The sequence below is a fragment of the Hyla sarda genome, chromosome 1, assembly GCF_029499605.1.
Source record: "Hyla sarda isolate aHylSar1 chromosome 1, aHylSar1.hap1, whole genome shotgun sequence".
NCBI lineage: Eukaryota > Metazoa > Chordata > Amphibia > Anura > Hylidae > Hyla > Hyla sarda.
This window is the reverse complement of record NC_079189.1, coordinates 337,357,297-337,378,475: the sequence shown is the minus strand read 5'-3', so window position 1 is coordinate 337,378,475 and position 21,179 is coordinate 337,357,297.

Here is a 21,179-nt window from a genome sequence, read left to right as displayed (position 1 = left end):
ACAGATCTTTGGAACAGTGGGCTGTGCAAATGAAAAATTAAATTTTTCATTTTCACGGACCACTGCTCCTAAAATCTGTCAGACACCTGTGGGGCGTAAATGCTCACTGCACCCCTTATTACATTACGTGAGGGGTGTAGTTTCCAAAATGGGGTCACATGTGTGGGGGGGGGGTTCATTGTTCTGGCACCATGGGGGCTTTGTAAACACACATGGCCTTCAATTTCGGGCACATTCTCTCTCCAAAATCCCAATGGCGCTCCTTCTCTTCTGAGCATTTTGTAGAGCACCTGCAGAGCACTTTACATCCACATATGGGGTATGTTCTTACTCAGAAGAAATGGGCTTACACATTTTGGGGGGCTTTTTTCCTATTTTCCCTTGTGAAAATGAAAAATTTAGGGTAACACCAGCATTTTAGTGAAAAAATTTTTTTTTTCATTTTCCCATCCAACTTTAATGAAAATTCTTCAAACACCTGTGGGGTGTTAAGGCTCACTATACCCCTTGTTACATTCCAAGAGGGGTGTAGTTTCCAAAATGGGGTCACATTGTGGGTATTTTTTTTTTTTGCGTTTATGTCAGAACTGCTGTGAAATAAGCCACCCCTGTGCAAATCACCAAATTAGGCCTCAAATGTACATAGTGCGCTCTCACTCCTGAGCCTTGTTGTGTGCCCGCAGAGCATTTTACACCCACATATGGGGTATTTCCGTACTCAGGAAAAATTGTGTTACAAATTTTGGTGTCTTTTTTTGCTTTTACCGCTTGTGAAAATAAAAAGGATGGGGCAACACCAGCATGTTAGTGTAAAAATGAAAAAATTTTTACACTAACAGGCTGGTGTAGACCCCAACTTTTCCTTTTCATAAGGGGTAAAGGGAGAAAAAGCCCCCCAAAATTTGTAGTGCAATTTCTCCCGAGTACGGAAATACCCCATATGTGGCCCTTAACTGTTTCCTTGAAATATGACAGGGCTCTGAATTGAGAGAGTGCCATGCGCATTTGAGGACTAATATAGGGATTGCATAGGGGTGGACATAGGGCTATTCTACGCCAGTGATTCCCAAACAGGGTGCCTCCAGCTGTTGCTAAACTCCCAGCATGCCTGGACAGTCAGTGGCTGTCCAGAAATGCTGGGAGTTGGTGATTTGCAACAGCTGGAGGCTCTGTTTTGGAAACACTGCCGTACAATATGTTTTTCATTTTTATTGGGGGGGACAGTGTAAGGGGTGTATATGTAGTGTTTTACCCTTTATTATGTGTTAGTGTAGTGTTGTGTAGTGTTTTTAGGGTACATTCGTACTGGCAGGTTACGTTGAGTTTCCTGCTAGGAGTTTGCTCTGTGGCGAAAAATTTGTCGCAGCTCAAACTTGAAGCTGGAGACTTACTGTCACCTATAAGGCAATACAACAAAGAATATGTTGCCGAGGCCACCCACTGGGAAAATTCAACACCAACAACAAAAAGCGTCAGCAACAAGAATGTATGAAACATTACAAAAGTTTATTTATTGAGAATCATATAAAAAATGCATCATAGCAATTAAAAAGCACAGTGTACACAGCTGGAAGAAAAGGCAGAAACATACAGGCTCAAAGTGAGGGGTATTTGGATAAAAAGAACACTGACAAACATTGCATAAACAAGGAACTCGCATGAAGAGATGCAGACTATGCAGTGAAGCTCATTAAACTGAGTACAAATGCAACATCGGTCAGAAAGAATGACAAGTGTATATTAACACAACCGAGCCATGTAGTTACCTGCACCTACCCCAACGCATGTTTCACGCCAATGCGCTTCGTCAGGGGGCGTCGAGACTTACTGTAAACCTGCCCATGTGAATGTACCCTGTACATTCACATGGGGGGGGGGCAAACCTCCAGCTGTTTGAAAACTACAACTCCCTGCATGCAGGCCCGGACTGGGCTAGCGGGATACCGGAAATTATCCTGGTGGGCCGCTTTGGGGCCGCTTTGGGGCTGCTTTGGGGACGGATTAACGTAGGGGCTCCAGGCCCCTACATGAAAATAGGTCCAGCGGGCTGCACAGGCGGCCCACATAGCAGGCCCGGCTCCATAGCTAGGCGGGCCAAGCGCCCGCTTAGGGGCGGTCAGGTCCGCAGACCGGGGGGCGGAAAATTTGCTGCCCGCCCCGGTCTGTGTCTGCCAGCTCTGTCTGCCAGCCATCCCTCCCCCCCCGGCGGCGCGCACGGCAGCTGAGAGAAGGGCCGTGGCATACCTTGGTGGGTGCATCTGGTGGCAGCGGGATTGGCCGCAGCAGCACAGCAATCATCTTCATTGCTGCCTGCGGCTGTACTGCTTCTCCGTAGCCCTGGGAGCGCAGGGGAGTCACGTGCGACGTCATGTGCAGTGTCATTACCCCTGCGTCTTCACGCCGTAAAGCTGGGAGCCCAGCACTACTGGTGAGCGCGGGACGGATCTGCGTGTGATTAAGGTAAGCATGGGCTGCGGAGGGTAGGCTGAAGAGAACAAAAGAATAAAGTTGGCGTGCAGGGGGGAGGGGTTAGGAGACTGAGGAGAGGGGAGGGTGTTGTATAAGTATTATTGATGGGGGTGGCTGGGGGTGACGAACAAGGAGGAAGGGGTGTATAATTATGATTGATTGGGGGAGGCTGGGGGGTTAGGACCAAAGATGAGGAGGGGGGGTGTATATTTATGATTGATGGGGGAGGCTGGGGGGGTTAGGACCAAGGATGAGGAGGGGGGATGTATATTTATGATTGATGGGGGGGGAGGCTGGGGGGTTAGGACCAAGGATGAGGAGGGGGGGTGTATATTTATGATTGATGGGGGGGAGGCTGGGGGGGTAGGACCAAGGATGAGGGGGGGTGTATATTTATGATTGATGGGGAGGGGTTGGGGGGTTAGGACCAAGGATGAGGGGGGAGTGTATATTTATGATTGATGGGGGGGAGGCTGGGGGGTTAGGACCAAGGATGAGGGGGGTGTATATTTATTATTGATGGGGGAGGCTGGGGGGTTAGGACCAAGGATGAGGGGGGTGTATATTTATGATTAATGGGGAGGCTGGGGGGTTAGGACAAAGGATGAGGGGGTGATATTTATGATTGATGGGGGAGGCTGGGGGGTTAGGACCAAGGATGAGGGGGGGGGGGTATATTTATGATTGATGGGAGGCTGGGGGGTTAGGACCAAGGATGAGGGGGGGGGTATATTTATGATTGATGGGAGGCTGGGGGGTTAGGACCAAGGATGAAGGGGGGTGTATATTTATGATTGATGGGGGGGGAGGCTGGGGGGGTTAGGACCAAGGATGAGGGGGGTGTATATTTATGATTAATTGGGGGGAGGCTGGGGGGTTAGGACCAAGAATGAGGGGAGGGGTATATATTTATGATTGAAGGGGGGGAGGCTGGGGGGTGTTGGTGAGGATAACAAGGATGGGGGGGGGGTTTGGGGAGGTGTGAGGCTGAGGAAACCAAGGATAAGGGGGGAGGTGTATATGCATGATTGATAGATGTGGGGTCCAAAGAATATGGGATAAGTTATAGATTGTGGGGGGGGGGGTCCGAGCACTGGGACCCCCGCGATCTCCAGTACAGGCCTTGGCAGTCAACTGGAAAAGAGGTATGCCGACCCCGCACGAAGTGCCGGCCAACACACCCCTCCGTATACTCCATAGAGATACATGAAGGGAGCATGCCGACCACGGCTTCCTGTGGGGTCAGAAGTCGGCTTCTGGCATGCTGACTGGGCCCCCGTGCAGGGGATCATGGGGGGTCTCAATGCTTGGCCCCCCTGCAATCTATAACTTATCCCCTATCCAAAGGCTAATCCAAAGACTAATGGCAGTATTATGTTTAGGGCATAGTGCATGGCAATATTATATTCAGGGCACAGTGTATGGCAGTATTATATTCAGGGAGCAATGTATGGCATTATTATATTCAGGGCAAAGTGTATGGCAGTATTATATTCAGGGCGCAGTGTATGGCAGTATTATATTCAGGGCGCAGTGCATGGCATTATTATATTCAGGGTACAGTGCGTGGCAGTATTATATTCAGGGCGCAGTGTATGGCAGTATTATATTCAGGGCGCAGTGCATCTTCATTGCTGCCTGCGGCTGTACTGCTTCTCCGTAGCCCTGGGAGCGCAGGGGAGTCACGTGCGACGTCACGTGCAGTGTCATTACCCCTGCGTCTTCACGCCGTAAAGCTGGGAGCCCAGCACTACTGCTGAGCGCGGGACGGATCTGCGTGTGATTAAGGTAAGCATGGGCTGCGGAGGGTAGGCTGAGGAGGACAAAAGAATAAAGTTGGCGTGCAGGGGGGGGTTAGGAGACTGAGGAGAGGGGGGGTGTTGTATAAGTATTATTGATGGGGGTGGCTGGGGGTGACGAACAAGGAGGAAGGGGTGTATAATTATGATTGATTGGGGGAGGCTGGGGGGTTAGGACCAAGGATGAGGAGTGGGGGTGTATATTTATGATTGATGGGGGAGGCTGGGGTGGTTAGGACCAAGGATGAGGAGGGGGGGGGTGTATATTTATGATTGATGGGGGGGGGGAGGCTGGGGGGTTAGGACCAAGGATGAGGAGGGGGGGGGTGTATATTTATGATTGATGGGTGGGAGGCTGGGGGGTTAGGACCAAGGATGAGGGGGGGTGTATATTTATGATTGATGGGGAGGGGTTGGGGGGTTAGGACCAAGGATGAGGGGGGGGGGGGGAGTGTATATTTATGATTGATGGGGGGGAGGCTGGGGGGTTAGGACCAAGGATGAGGGGGGTGTATATTTATTATTGATGGGGGAGGCTGGGGGGTTAGGACCAAGGATGAGGAGGGTGTATATTTATGATTAATGGGGAGGCTGGGGGGTTAGGACAAAGGATGAGGGGGTGATATTTATGATTGATGGGGGAGGCTGGGGGGTTAGAACCAAGGATGAGGGGGGGGGTATATTTATGATTGATGGGAGGCTGGGGGGTTAGGACCAAGGATGAGGGGGGGGGGTGTATATTTATGATTGATGGAAGGCTGGGGGGTTAGGACCAAGGATGAAGGGGGGTGTATATTTATGATTGATGGGGGGGGAGGCTGGGGGGGTTAGGACCAAAAATGAGGGGGGTGTATATTTATGATTAATTGGGGGGAGGCTGGGGGGTTAGGACCAAGGATGAGGGGAGGGGTATATATTTATGATTGAAGGGGGGGAGGCTGGGGGGTGTTGGTGAGGATAACAAGGATGGGGGGGGGGTTTGGGGAGGTGTGAGGCTGAGGAAACCAAGGATAAGGGGGGAGGTATATATGCATGATTGATAGATGTGGGGTCCAAAGAATATGGGATAAGTTATAGATTGTGGGGGGGTCCGAGCACTGGGACCCCCGCGATCTCCAGTACAGGCCTTTGCAGTCAACTGGAAAAGAGGTATGCCGACCCCGCACAAAGTGCCGGCCAACACACCCCTCCGTATACTCCATAGAGATACATGGAGGGAGCATGCCGACCACGGCTTCCTGTGGGGTCAGACGTCGGCTTCTGGCATGCTGACTGGGCCCCCGTGCAGGGGATTGTGGGGGGTCTCAATGCTTGGCCCCCCTGCAATCTATAACTTATCCCCTATCCAAAGGCTAATCCAAAGACTAATGGCAGTATTATGTTTAGGGCACAGTGCATGGCAATATTATATTCAGGGCACAGTGTATGGCAGTATTATATTCAGGGAGCAATGTATGGCATTATTATATTCAGGGCAAAGTGTATGGCAGTATTATATTCAGGGCGCAGTGTATGGCAGTATTATATTCAGGGCGCAGTGCATGGCATTATTATATTCAGGATACAGTGCGTGGCAGTATTATATTCAGGGCGCAGTGTATGGCAGTATTATATTCAGGGCGCAGTGCATGGCATTATTATATTCAGGGCACAGTGTATGGCAGTATTATATTCAGGGCGCAGTGTATGGCAGTATTATATTCAGGGCGCAGTGTATGGCATTATTATATTCAGGGCGCAGTGTATGGCAGTATTATATTCAGGGCGCAGTGTATGGCAGTATTATATTCAGGGCAAAGTGTATGGCAGTATTATATTCAGGGCGCAGTGTATTGCAGTATTATATTCAGGGCGCAGTGCATGGCATTATTATATTCAGGGTGCAGTGCATGGCATTATTATATTCAGGGCGCAGTGTATGGCAGTATTATATTTAGGGCGCAGTGTATGGCAGTATTATATTCAGGGCGCAGTGTATGGCAGTATTATATTCAGGGCACAGTGCATGGCATTATTATATTCAGGGCACAGTGCATGGCAGTATTATATTCAGGGCACAGTGTATGGCAGTATTATATTCGGGGCGCAGTGTATGCCAGTATTATATTCAGGGCTCAGTGTATGCCAGTATTATATTTAGGGCACAGTGTATGCCAGCATTTTATTCAGGGCACAGTGGATGCCAGTATTATATTTGGGGCGCAGTGTATGCCAGTATTATATTCAGGGCTTAGTGTATGGCTGTATTATATTCAGTGGGTACAGTATATGGAGTATTACATTCAGTGGGTGCAGTGTGGCAGTATTTTATTTAGGGCACAGTATCTGGCAGTATTATAATGATTATTGTCGTCCTACAGAGTATGAGGATCTGCTGACATAGTGAGGAGACAATGAAGTTTGGGCCTCAGACTCTGCAGAGAAGATGGAGCTAGAAGAAGACCTGGCGTCTGGACCAGAGGAAAAGGAACAACAACAGAGAAGACATCACTCAGGTCAGTGATATCATTGTGTATTCTCCTGACTGTCCAATCACTGCTGTAATTTGTAAGTTCTGCAGTGATGATGGGGACACTGTACTCCAATCTGTGGCCTTCAGCTGTTACAAAACTGCATACCATAATGCCTGAGGCTCCAGACATAATGGGAGTTGTAGCTTTGCAACAGCTGGAGAGCAACTTGAAGCGAGGTGATTGGTGGAGGTCCCAGCATTCAGACCTCACCCAAAAAAAATGGACTGCTTATTCTTAAATGTCAGGGTGTATTTTTGGTCCCAGTCCAAACCCCCTTAAAAAAAAGTCGCAAATTTAAGCCAGGCCAGATCTGGCTTACAAAACGTGCTGTAGTATTTTAAAAAAGGTGCCCAAAAAGTCGCAAAATGCTACTTTTTGTACAACTTTTTGTGAAGCTCCGCTCCCCGGCCATCTGCCCGCATCTACCTTCCACTGGCTAGCTGGTAGTACTACAACTCCTAGCATGTCCTCACTGTAAGAGCATGCTGGGAGTTTAGTCTTCCAACAGCTAGCTGGCAGGTGGGAGATGCGGGCGGGGGGTGTGGCTTTATTTTTCTACTTAAGGATTGGGGGGGGGGTGCCAAAATGGAGCTTCGCTTGTGTAGCAAGAATTCCTTGCACCAGCCCTGCGCATAGGCCGCCTGGCGCCGACGATAAATATCTTAGCAGATATCCCAGACTGGCCCTACTTCTTACCAACGGCCCTGGGTGGTCGGCTGCCTGGGAGAGGCGCTTTGAACTCCGGCCTGGTGCGTTGCTGCGCTTAGACGTGAGGTCACGTCACCGTGGGGGTGACATGACCTCACGTCTAAGCGCAGCTGCGCAACGTTGGAGTTCACTGTGCCAGCGATCAGTGCGCCCGCCACCCTGGCTGCTCTTTCTCTCGTATAGAGCTCCGCTTGTCATCAGGTACAGAGCCCCGCATGACCTCAGGTACAGAGCCCCGCATGTCCTCAGGTACAGAGCCCCGCTTGTCCTCAGTGTACAGAGCCCTGCTTGTTCTTAGTGTACAGAGCCCTGCTTGTCCTCAGTGACTGCACCTAATGTGGGGAACTGTACTGCATCTAATGTGGAGGAACTATACTGCACCTAGCGTGGGGGGAACTGCACTGCACCTAATGTGGGGGAACTGCACTGCACCTAATGTGGGGGGAACTGCACTGCACCTAATGTGGGGGGAACTGTACTGCACCTAATGTGGGGGGAACTGTACTGCACCTCATGTGGGGAACTATACTGCAACTAATGTGGGGGGAACTATACTGTACCTAATGTGGGGGGAACTATACTGCACCCAATGTGGGGAAACTAATATGCTTTAAAATGCATGATTTTACCTTTTATGAACAAGAAAATGACGACATGCTGGTATAATGACGCAACACTATGGGGCTGGTATGTAATTTTTTCCAGGGCTGGTTTTCACACCCAGTCCGGTCCTGCCTGCATGCACGGACAGATCGTGCATGCTGGGAGTTGTACTTTTGCAACAGTTGGAGGCACACTGGTTGGAAAACCTTCAGTTAAGTTCTGTTACCTGACTCAGTATTTTCCAACCAGTGTGCCTCCAGCTGTTGCAAACCTTCAACTCCCAGCATATACTGATCGTTGAAGGGCATGCTGGAGCATGAGTAGACACTAGGGCTTCAAAATCCCTAAGATTCCCTAAGATTAAAAGATTGATTTTGAAATTTCAATTGAAGATTTATGGCAGTTAGTGCTACCAGAATTTTTTTTAGGCCCAGACCCAGCAGCATCAGTAAACCATATACTGGCTGAAGAACACAGCCTGGAGGTGGCTGAATCATGAGGAGACCATATAGTGGCTGAATTGCACAGCCTGGAGTTGACAGAAACATGAGAAGACCATTAAAATGTAAGATTTCAAATAGAAATTTAAGATTTTGAAATTGAAGTTTTAGCTAACGCTCCAAAGTTTTAGTGTCCCGGACCCCGGGGTGTGGGTACAAAGGACCAAATCTAACAAGGAGTCACATGTCACATGGCGGCAAAATGACAGAGCATGGAGGTGGTAGCGTTAGCATGAGGAGACCACAGAACAGCACAATGACAGAGCCTTGAGGTGGCAGCAGCAGCATGAGGGCCATGTCAACTGAAGGTTGAGTCTGAGGAACCCACCGACTGTTGACTGGGGGTGTCGGATGTCAATTGGGATAAAATGGATGACCGAGTGAACCGATCAATCACGGTTGCTGGTCAAGACACAACTGCTAGCTGACACCGGGAGCTCAGACCTCTCTCTGCAACTCCGGCTGCCACATGCCCTTACTCTGCTGCGACCTCTGCCTGCACCTGATGAATTTAGGCCTCTGCCACTCCACTGTGCACATCCTGGCACTACTCTGCCTGACATACTTATTGCATACAGTGGTCCCTCAACATACGATGGTAATCCGTTCCAAATGAACCATCATTTGTTGAAACCATCATATGTTGAGGGATCCGTGCAATGTAAAGTATAGGAAGTTGTACTCACCTGTCCCCGCCGCTCCAGACCGTCACTGCTCATCACAGCTGCCCTGGATGTTGCCCTCCATCGCTGTCGCCGCGTCCCTGTGGTGTCCCCGACGCTCAGGACGTCTCTGCTACCGGGTGATCCGGGTGATCGTTCCCGACGACAATGGAGAGCGCCGTCTATGCAGGGGACCCCGAAGAGGACACTCCGGAGCCCCGAGGACAGGTAGGAGACCATCACCGGAACACGAGGGGCACCGAAAACGGCTATCCGGCAGCAGCTGAAGCAGTCTGCACTGCCGGATAGCCGTTTATGCGATGGCCCAGACATACAAAAGCATTGTATGTTCATGCTGCCTTCAACATGCGATGGCCTCTGAGAGGCCATCACATATTGAAATTATCGTATGTCGGGGCCATCGTAGGTCGGGGGAGTCACTGTATGTGAGGGGAGTACAATTCACTTCACTATGCTTAAAACAGTATTTGACTAGAACAGCATCAGGTGTGTACTATTGGCTGTTCTTTTACAGTATATTGGCCCTTGACAGATTAACAGTTAAAAAAAATAGTACACCACTTATATGTAGGTATGTGGTATGCACTTATGAGGGCAGAAAAATGTGCTACAGTACGCTTAAAAATACATATTTTTACCATATTTTTCCTTTACAATCAGAAAATGTCAGAATCCCACCTGACATTCAAAATAAAAAAAATTATACATATGTTCTCTGAAGAAAAGGATGCTTCATTAGATGACAATATGAGTATTGTGTGTTATAGTGACATTAGCTCATAGGAGGAACAGGAAAACATGATCCAACTTAATTCTGCAACTGAAGAACCACAACAAAGAATGAACGACTTATAGACTACTGGAACTGAGGAACTTTAAACTGGTAAATCTACCACCTGGGATAGTCAGTCAATTCCAAAAGCCGGTGGTCAGTATGCACAGTTCCCTGTTTCTGCTAGTCCTTGGCAATATTCCTTTTATTACTGGTATCAACATGGCAATAATGCTGGGAGAGTAACTCAAGGATACCCACATGTTTCCTACAATACACAGTCAACCAATCCTTATAATCAGTCATCTGCATTTGCAGTGCCAAATTCCTATAATTCAAATCAGCCTTATTCTGATTTTAATGGACAAATTCAAGCACATATGTATTCAGTTTCTGGCCCCTTTGTGCCAATTTGCCATACAATTATGCAGATCCATCCTCTTCTTCAAATCAGAATCCAGTGCCTAATACATACTCTTATAGTTCTACTGGAAATATAGGCTTGCCATGGAGTTCTTGGCAATAATGAAGAAAACAGGATGAAATATGAAACAAGATTAAACAAGACGGATTCAATATCTGAATTTTTAATTGCAAAAACTTTGCAGTTGACTACTTGCAGTAGTACTATTTATGCCAATGACATTTGTAGTTTTTGCAACATTTCTTAACTGTGCTAACTTTTTTGTATATTTTTGCATTATATTATCTAAAGTTAAGATGTCTCGCCAGTATTTCTTTTTTATAAGCAAAATACTTATTTTTCTATATTTTTCCATTTTTTATACAAGAGTTTTCCCCAAGGCACTTGCTTAAAGTGTCTATAACTATTTTATGTATTTGTTTGTTAGGAGTCACAATATATGATTGTGTTGTTTTGTAATTGTTATTTATATTTGAAAGATTTTGTGATTTAGATAATTGTTGTGTGTTTGCTGTCTTGTATTAGAAAACTGAAATGACACTTTTCAGCTCTTATAGGGGTACTCCGGTGGTAAAAATTTTTTGACTATATGGCATCTTCTTTGTAAGTTTTGTTTTTTTTGCAATATACATGTTATATGTTTTGGCAGCATGTGTGTGTTTTTCTTACCTGTTTGTTGGGAAGGAAGTTCTGTAGTTCAGAGGGTTTTCTTTTACTGTTGTTCCACAGAGTCTGTTGTGAACAAGATGTCATAGCTCTTTTTTTTCTCTGTCTGCATGAGAGGAATAAGCCACGCCCCCTCATCTCCTCCAGCTAAGTACACAGCTCCTCACCTCCCCTCCCCCCTGCTCTGTATTCTGAGGACGCAGGTATGCACAGGAGAAGAAACACAGAGAAGATAAGTGTTATCTGAAGGGGAGGATGATAAGGTGCACGGGCTGGGGATGTATGGACTGCAGGGGAATAAATCTTATACTGGGAATGATATCTATATGTGAAGGGGGGGGGGGGGAAACGACTCCTGAATGACACATGCTGGGAGTTGTAGTCCCTGTCATGTGTGTATGCTAGTGTTTACAAACCAGTGTGCCTCCAGCTGTTGCAAAACTACAACTCCCAGCATGCCCTGACAGACTTTGTGCATGTTGGGAGTTGTAGATTTGAAACAGCTGGAGGCACACTGGTTGGAAAACACTGTTCTAGCCTATTCAGCATACACATCATGTTACACCAGTGTTTCCCAACCAGTGTGCCTCCGGCTGTTGAAAAACTACAACTCCTAGCATGCCCAAAGGCTGTCAGGGCATGCTGGGAGTTGTAGTTTTGCAACACGTGGAGGCACCCTGGTTGGGAAACACTGGTGTATGCCCTATAGAGGTGTGGTAAACTACAATCCCCAGGAGACTACAGAGGCAGCATGCTGGTGTTATACCACAGACTGAAGACTCCTTAATGACATATGCTGGGAGTTGTAGTCCCTTTTGTGTGTGTATGCCAGTGTATCCCAACCAGGGCTGATTATATTAGTGTGCTGTGTATAAGGGGGCCGACCCGGGAAAATAGTAGGATGGGTAAAGGGTGGAACAAACAAACAAGCAAAGAAAAAAAAAGGAGCTGCCCCAAACCAGCAAGGCATGTGGCATGCTGGGATTTGTAGTTTTCAGCACAGCAAGCAAACAGGAAATAGAAGCAAAGATAGGAAAACAAAGTGGGGGATAAAAAGACAACAAAGAATGGAAATAGAGTAGGCTAAACAACAAGAATAGAAATGAAACAAAACAAATAGGGTAAGTCAAAAACGGAAAAACACGTTGACCAACGGAGTAAACCTTTAAGGTGAAAAATGAAGCCAGCACACTTATCTTTTGAGCAGCAATTAAAAAGTTAAATAGTTAGTTTAAGAAAACATGCCCTTTGAAAAAGTTTGGGGGGATTTGGTGTTCCCCAACAAAGGGAGAAAAAAAAAACGTATTTTTGCACAACACCAGCAGTACAAAACAGTGCTGCAGCACAGTCGCTGTGTTATAGACCCAAAATTGCACTCTCTCACAAACTAATAGGAATGGACTGCTGGGTATGTATTATAACGTCTACAGACTAGTATAACCAGCAGACCATTTGTTGTGGAACAAAGAGGGCAGAAAAATGTGCTATAGTACACTTAAAAAATGTATTGGAGTAAAACACCAGCCGGTGATTACTTTTGCCTGGACTTTCACAGTATCTAGGCCCTTGACAGATTAACAGGTACAAAATAGTACACCACTTAGATGTTGGGATGTGGTATGCACTCATGAGGGCAGAAAAATGCGCTACTGTATGTTTCAAAAACGTATTTTTGCACAACACCAGCAGTACACAACAGTGCTGCAGCACACAGTTGCTGTGCACTAAACACAAAATTGCACTTTTTCACAGACTATTGGGAATGGACTGCTAGGTATTTATAATACCATCTACAGACTAGTATAACCAGCAGATCATTTGTGGTGGAGCAAACAAGGCAGAAAAATGCACTACAGCAGGCTTAAAAAGAACCTATTGGAGTAAAACACCAACCGGTGATTACTTTTGGCTGTCCCTTCCTAGTATGTAGGCCCTTGACAGATTAACAGGCACAAAATAATACACCACTTAGATGTAGGTATGTGGTATGCATGAGGGCAGAAAAATGCGCTACATTAAAATAAGAAAAAAAAGTGCCCAGAGCACCAGCTGCACACAAAAATGCTGGAGCACACACAGTCACTGTGTACTAAACCCAAAATTGCAAAAAGACTCTCTCTCAAATACTATTAGGAATGAACTGCTGGGTTTGGATTATACCGTCTACAGACTAGCATAACCAGCAGACCAGTTGTTGTGTAACAAAGACACAGATTTTCCCTAAAAAATTATTTCTCCTTCCTGTGAAAACGTTTCTGCAGCTGAGGCAACACACAGCTCTCTGCCCCTCTCTGTAATACAATGCTGTTCACAGTGACTGATGGGTTAATCGTTGCAGTAAGAATTAATTACTGTGCAAAAACGCTGTGCTCTGTGTCCTACAGAAGGCTGAGGTGACTAAGAGGTGAAACGTTGTCGCAACAAGCCTGTCTGTGTAATATACACACAGCGATGTCGGTCCTATCTCTATGCAGTGTAATGAATGATATGACAAGCCGCAAAATGGCAGCCTAATATATATAGGACTGTGACATTACAGGGGTGACTGGCTGCTGCTAGGCTGCATCCTGCATGTGATTCAGGGTCATCCCGCCTACTTCCCTTCCCAGCATTCCTTGCCCCATGTACTGACATGTGGATCCACCTTTTTATATGCCCTAGAGCCTGGACCGCAGTAAATGTAGTTTATTGAAGTGATTCGCGCAATAGAATTGGGGCGATATTCGCATTCGTTGCAAATCGAATATTTCATGAAATTCATAAGGTTTGTTCGTCAGCTTCAATTCGCTCATCTCTAGCCATAATCACCACAATTATGACAAATTACGGCTTACACTATCTTGATTTGCATGTAAGGAGCCTCTCATATAGATTAGTTTCACCTTTTAAGTTGCATTACTGAAATAAATGAACTTTTGCACATTTTTCGAATTCTTCAAGTTTCACCAGATCTGGCTTACAAAACTGGCTGTAGAGAGCATTTTAAAAAAGTTGGACAAATGATGCATGGGTGAAAAAGTTGCAGAGAAGGAAGTATACAAGTGGTGTTCCGAAGTTAAATTTTGCAAAAAATGTGTGCTAGCACCATATTTATCACATGCCCAGCACAATTTAATACATTTTGTGCAGGTACACTTGAACTCCTTCATCAAAATCTGTGTATAACATCTGACTTTTATAAATGTCCCCCATAGTTTTTGGTTCGTTTGACACACACATTACTGACTTAAAAAGTACCTGCCACCAATGTAAACTTTTAATATGTTGTTCCTTATGTAGTTATGACACCTTGCTGTTTACTTTCTGTAAACATTTTCAACCTTTATATGTATTTAACATGAATGAAAAAAGGGCCTCTAGGTGGCTGTTCCCTGCCACAAGTCAAACAGTTAGTTTGGTCTCCTTTCGGCCTGGCAGGTGACCAAACTCAGGAATAGTGTTGAGCGGCATAGGCCATATTCGAATTCGCGAATATTCGCGAATATATGGACAAATATTCGTCATATATTCGCGAATATTCGCATATTCGTTATATTCTCGTTTTATTTTCGCGTATGCGAAAATTAACACATGTGAAAATCCGCATATGCGAAAAATAGCATATGCTAATTTTCGCATATGCTAATTTTCGCATATGCGAATTTTCGCACGCCAGTCTCACACAGTAGTATTACAGCCTTCTTTACATCACGCAAGCTGGAAGCAGAGAGGGGTGATCACTGTGATGTGTACTGTGAAGAAAAAAACAAAAAACAAACGAATATTCGTAATTATGAATATATAGCGCTATATTCGCGAAATTCGCGAATTCGCGAATATGCGATATTCGCGAATAATATTCGAATTGCGAATATTCGCGAGCAACACTACTCAGGAACTGCGTGTGGAGCATGGTGAGGCACAGCTCTTGCAGGCTTCAATGACGTCGCTCCTGCTGGGGAATGCCCACTTTCTCCTGCTGGGAGCTCACACAATGGAAACAAGGAGAAAGGTGACTTTTTAACTTCTTAACGACATAGGACATAAAGGTATGTCATGATACCCTGGTACTTAACGTACCAGGACGTACATTTACATCCTATACCAGTGACCAGTGCTCACATCATGCACGCCAGGTCCCAGCTGCTATCAAGCCGGTCGTTAAAATGGTAGGGCCAAAAGCGATCCAATCACCGAACATGGCCTTACCTGCTCCAGCCATCATCCCGGGGTCTTATTCTCTGATCTGAAATCGAGCAGACCAGAGAAGAAGATCGCTGATTATACTTATCAGTACTATGCCTCTGCATAGCACAGTTCAGTATATACAATCTAATGATTGCAATAAATAGTACTCTATGGGGAGTGTAATTGCAAGTTAAAAAAGTTGATTAAATATGAAAAATCTCCCCCATATAAAAACTTAAATGGCCCCTATTTCCCAATTTATCACAGGAAAAGCATAAAAAAAATTTAAAACATTTTTGGTATCGCTGCATGCGTAAATTTCATTGGTCCTGTGTACCGGGTTTAAAAAGGACATCTGCAGCAAAAGACAACTTATCCCCTATCCAAAGGATAGGGAATAAGTGTCTGATCGTGGGGATCGTTGGTACCCCTCACTATCTCCCAAACAGGGGCCCCAAATTGCTGTTCTAAGTGAGCAGCTTATGTGCATAGTATCAACCTCTGAGGTAGACAGTACGCCCCCTCCCCATACAGTTCTATAGGAGAGGCAGGGAGGCACGAACGCTGCACCCCACCTCTCCCATAGAACTACATGAAGGAGGCATGTTGGCTGCGATGTCATGCTGCAGCCGGCATGCCTTCTCCATGGGAAACCCACGGCAGAGGCGTGGTCTCGTGCAGGAGATTGGACCAGCGGAGAATGGGTTAAACCTGGTGGATCCCGGTTGCTATGGCAGCAAGGACCCACAGTTAATGTCGGGCACGGCCGATGCCCGGCCTTAACCTTTTAGAAACGCTGCGATCAAAGTTGATCGTGGCGTCGAAAGTGAAAGAATCCTGGCAGCTCAGCGGGACTCTAGCGACAAAATCGCAATATCCTGATCAGCTTACCGGATGACGGGAGGGTGCTTACCTTACTCTCTGTCGTCCGATTGGCGATCTGCTGCTCCAAGCCTGTTCCCTATTAACCCATTCCCTATTAAGAGTTTAAATCGACCCACCTTTTCCCCATTTTTTAAAATAAAATTATGTAGTAAAGAATAAAAATAATCATATGTGGTACTGTCACATGCAGAAATGTCTGAACTATTAAAATATAATATTAGCTAAACCACACGATTGATGGCGTACATGTAAAAAAAAATACCAAAGTCCAAAATTGTGCATTTTTGGTCACTTGATATACCATTAAAATAATAAAAAAAAATTATAAAAAAAAAGATCAAAACAAAAATGGTACCAAAAAAAATATTTAAAAAATGATGATTGTGCAAAAAAAATTAAATTAGCCCTCATACTGCCATACACGCCGAAAAATAAAAGTTGTATGGGTCAGAAGATGCCTATTTTAAATATACTAATTTTGGTGCATGTAGTTTATAATTTATTTAAGTATTAAAATCAAAATTAAACCTACATAAATTGAGTATTCTTGTAACCGTATGGACCTACAGAATAAAGATATGGTGTCATTTTTACCGAAAAGTGCACTGCATTTCACCCCACAAATATTTTTTTTTTTGTTTCGCTGCAGGTTATATTATGAAATAAGTGATGTCATTACAAAGTACAAATGGTGATACAAAAAAAAAAAAAAACAAGCCCTTATATGGGTTTGTAGGTGCAAAATTGAAAGAGTTATGATATTTAGAAGGGAAGGAAGAAAAAAACGAAACGGCCTTAATACCCACGAGTGTAAACTTATGCTCGTGGCCGGCTCCCGTTATGTGAAGCACGCTCCAGAGCTGAGCGCGCTTCATACTTGGCAGGTCCCGGTTGCTCTCAGCAGCCAGGACCAGCGGCTATCACTGACCTGGCTGATGTCAGGCGCCGCAATCAAAGTTGACCGTGGCATCTAAAACTGGTGAAAATCATTGCCGGTTAGCTCAGTGTGCTGTTCGGGACCTCCGCGGGGAAATAACTGAGATGATAGCGGGAGGCTTACCTTTTCTCCCGCCGTCCGTTCATCACTCTGCTGCTCCGTGCCTGAGATCCAGGCTGAAGCAGCAGAGCACCGATAACACTGATTAATGCAATGCCATGGCTTTGCATTGATCAGTGTCTGCAATCAAAAAAGTGTAAAATAATAGTTAATAAATGTGATTTAACCCCCTTCCCTAACAGAAGTTTATTATACCACGTTTTCCCCATTTAAAAAAAAAAAATGTAAATAAAAAAAAACATGTAATACTGCGTGTGTAAATGTTCAAACTATGAAAATATAAAGTCCAAAATTGCGTATTTTTGGTCACTTTGTATACCCTAAAAAAATGTATTATGTATAAAAAGGCGATCAAAACAAAAATGGTACCGATAAAAACTTTAGGTCATGGCGCATCAAAATGAACCCTCATATATCCCGGTATGCGGAAATATAAAAAAGTTATAGGGGGTCAGAAGATGACCAAGTGTACTGCACAGAATCAGAAGCCCCCAAGTGTTACAAAATGGCGTTTTTCTTACAATTTTGCCCCACAAATATTTTCAGATGGAAAACTTTTTTTAAATCAACTGGTGCAAGAAAGTTAAAACAGATTTGTATATGACTTCTATTAAAAATTCTTTATACTTCCAGTACTTTTTAACAGCTGTATGCTACAGAGGAAATTCTTTTATTTTTGAAAAAAAAATTTGTCTTGTCCACAGTGCTCTCTGCTGACACCTCTGTCCGTGTTAGGAACTGTCCAGAGCAGCATAGGTTTGCAATGTGGATTTTCTCCTGATCTGGACAGTTCCTGATACAGGTGTCAGCAGAGAGCACTGTGGAAAAGACAAAAGAAATTCAAAAAGAAAATTTCCTCTGTAGCAAACAGCTGCTAAAAAGTACTGGAAGGGTAAAGATATATATATATATATATATTTTTTTTATAGAAGTCATTCACAAATCTGTTTAACTTTCTGGCACCAGTTGATTTAAAAAAAATAATAAAATACATTTCCAACTGGAGTACCCCTTTAAAAGGTGAAAATGGCCTGAGTCCCTAAGGGGTTAAACATACTAATTTTGTTTAAAAAGTTGAGATTCTTTTTAAAGCCCCACAATAATAGAAAAGTATGTAACAGGAGTATCATTTCAATCATAATGACCCACAGAATAAAGAAAACTTCATTTTTAGTGTGAAGTGTACAGCGTGAAAAACAAAACTTTCCAAAATTTGCTAAATTGCGTTTCTCTTAAGTTTCCTCACACAAATTATATTGTTTGGGTTGCGCCATACATTTTATGGTAAAATTATTGAGGTCATTACGAAAGACTATTGGTAGTGCAAAAATAAGCCCTACATGGGTCTGTGGATGAAAATAAAAAGTTATGAGTTTTAGAAGGTGAAGATGAAAAAAAATGAAAATGCAAAAATAAAATTGTCTGTGTCCTTAAGGTCAAAATGTTTTTCTTTCCTTAAAGGGGTTAAAGCTCGATAAAATTTTTATGGGCAGGAGGGGTGTTAGGTGTAGTTAGGGAATATAATCTGAGTTAGTTTAGAAGACATGGTTTGATAACAGGTACTCTTTAAGATGTTCATACATCTTAGAAAAAAAAGTCATCTGAACCCACTGAATTCAGTAGTGTATGTTTGGCCGTGCCAAAGAGCAGAAAGATGATTATTAAAATGTATGTCGACCTTTAGAACGTATGTTGACCTGCATGATGTTTGCTGCAGGAGGCAGATAGTCTAGCAATGTGGCTTGCTGTTGCCTTTATTCTCCATTTTCAGCCTTTTGTTCTCCTCAACTAGCTGGGTGCTTACAGACATAGCAGCAGCCTTTTTAACAGACATTTTTTAAGTTTAAATCTCCTTATTTATAAAATGTATATGCCATTCCAAACATTCTTTCTGCTCCTTTTGTACCTCCATATAACAACTAAATATTCAACATTGTTGTGTAAAATTTCATTTTGCTCCTTTAGCTTTGAAAACTATTCTGCTATCCAGCAGGCGGCAAAGACTAGAGCACATTTTCCTTCATGTTTACACATTTCTTAACTTCAATTGCCTTAGTTACAAAAATGTTGGCTTGTAACAATGCATCTGTAAACCCCTCCCTTATGATAACAAGCACCTTAGAATTCTTGACCTTTACAATTTTTCTCAAGAAGTGCTCCAAAATAAAGAAGTTAACCACTTTTCAGGTGTTAGAGAGGCTGAGTAGTGAAGCCTCTTACTGATATACATTCACTTGATTTCTGCTCCAGTGTGCCGAATAAAAAGCTAAGCTCTCTCGATCCCCTGTCCCCCTTGTTGGCTGGATGACTCTCCTGCCATTCTGTCCCCCTGCCAACAACATCAGATGGATTTTTCATAATAGAAAAGTGGCTCTGGCCACTTTGCCAAACTGTGTGGCTGTTCAGTTGAGCCCTGGGGTGGTCACGATGTAGCATAAAAAGCGCCGATACACCCCCTTTATGTATCTCTATGGACACCCGGAGGTAAAGCATTCGCATATCTCCAGATCTCCCATAGAGATATAAGGAGGGGGGTGTTCCTACTTCCTGCTGGGATCAACAGTTTCCTTGCACAGAGCGGAGATTGCTCCATACACGAAGAGAGCTGGGTGCCGGGCAGAAGATCACCAGGGTCTCAGCAATGAAACCCCCCCGCGATCAGACACTTACACTGCAGTACTTCTTTAACCCCTCAAGGACTTTTTCCGTTTTCACATATTCATTTTTTCCTCACCACATTCTAAAAAATCATAATGTTTTCAATTTTGCACATAAAATTCCATATGATGGCTTATTTTTTGCGCCACCAATTCTACTTTGCAGTGACAGTCATTTTACCAAAACATCCACGGCAAAATTATTGAAAAATTCATTGTGCGACAAAATTTAAGAAAAAATGGCATTTTGTAACTTTGGGGGGGGGGGGGGGGGGGCTTCCGTCTCTACGCAGTGCATTTTTCAGGAAAAATTAGACCTTATCTTTATTCTGTATGAAAAAATCATAACTACATGCAGGAAAATGTATACGTTTACAATTCTCATCTTCTGACCCCTATTACTTTATTTTTCCATGTACGGGCCGGTATGAGGACTCATTGTTTGTGCCGTGTTCTGAAGTTTTTATAGGTACAAATTTTTACATTGATCTGACTTTTTGATCGCTTTTTATAAAAAAAATTTATGATCTAGAAAGTTACCAAAAATATGCTATTTTGGACTTTGCAATCTTTTTGCGCATTGACCATGCCGTTTAATATATTTTTATAGTTCGGAAAATTACGCACGCGGTTATACCACATATGTTTATTTACACAGTTTTTTTTTATGGGAAAAGGGGGGGGTGATTCAAACTTTTATTAGGGAAGGGGTTAAATGACCTTTGTTAACTTTTCCCCTTCACTTTTTTTTGCAGTGTTATAGCTCCCATAGGGGGCTATAACACTGCACACACTGATCTTTTACCCTGATCCCTGCAAAGCCATAGCTTTCCATGGATCAGCGTAATAGGGGGTTGATTGCTCAAGCCTGTAGCTCAGGCTTGGAGCAATCAAACGCCGATCGGACGCGACGGCGCAAGGTAAGGGGGCCTCTGCTCGCGTCCTAGCTGATCGGGACATCGCGATTTTATCGCGATAGTCCCGATCAGCCCGACTGAGCTGCCTGGAAGCTTTTACTTTTATTTGACGCGGCGATAAACTTTGATCGCCACGTCTGAAGGGTCAATAGCGAGCGGCACAACGATCTGCCCACGGTACCGTTATTAGCCCAGGGTCCCGGCTATCAATAAAAGCCGGGACAGACCCGTTGTGATGCTGGTTCAAGGGGTGACCGCGTTTTATACACCGGGGCCAGGGCGTACAGGTACGCCCTGAGTCCTTAAGAGGTTAGTTACCAGAAACTGTGTCTCATTAATATATGCCATGATATATGAAT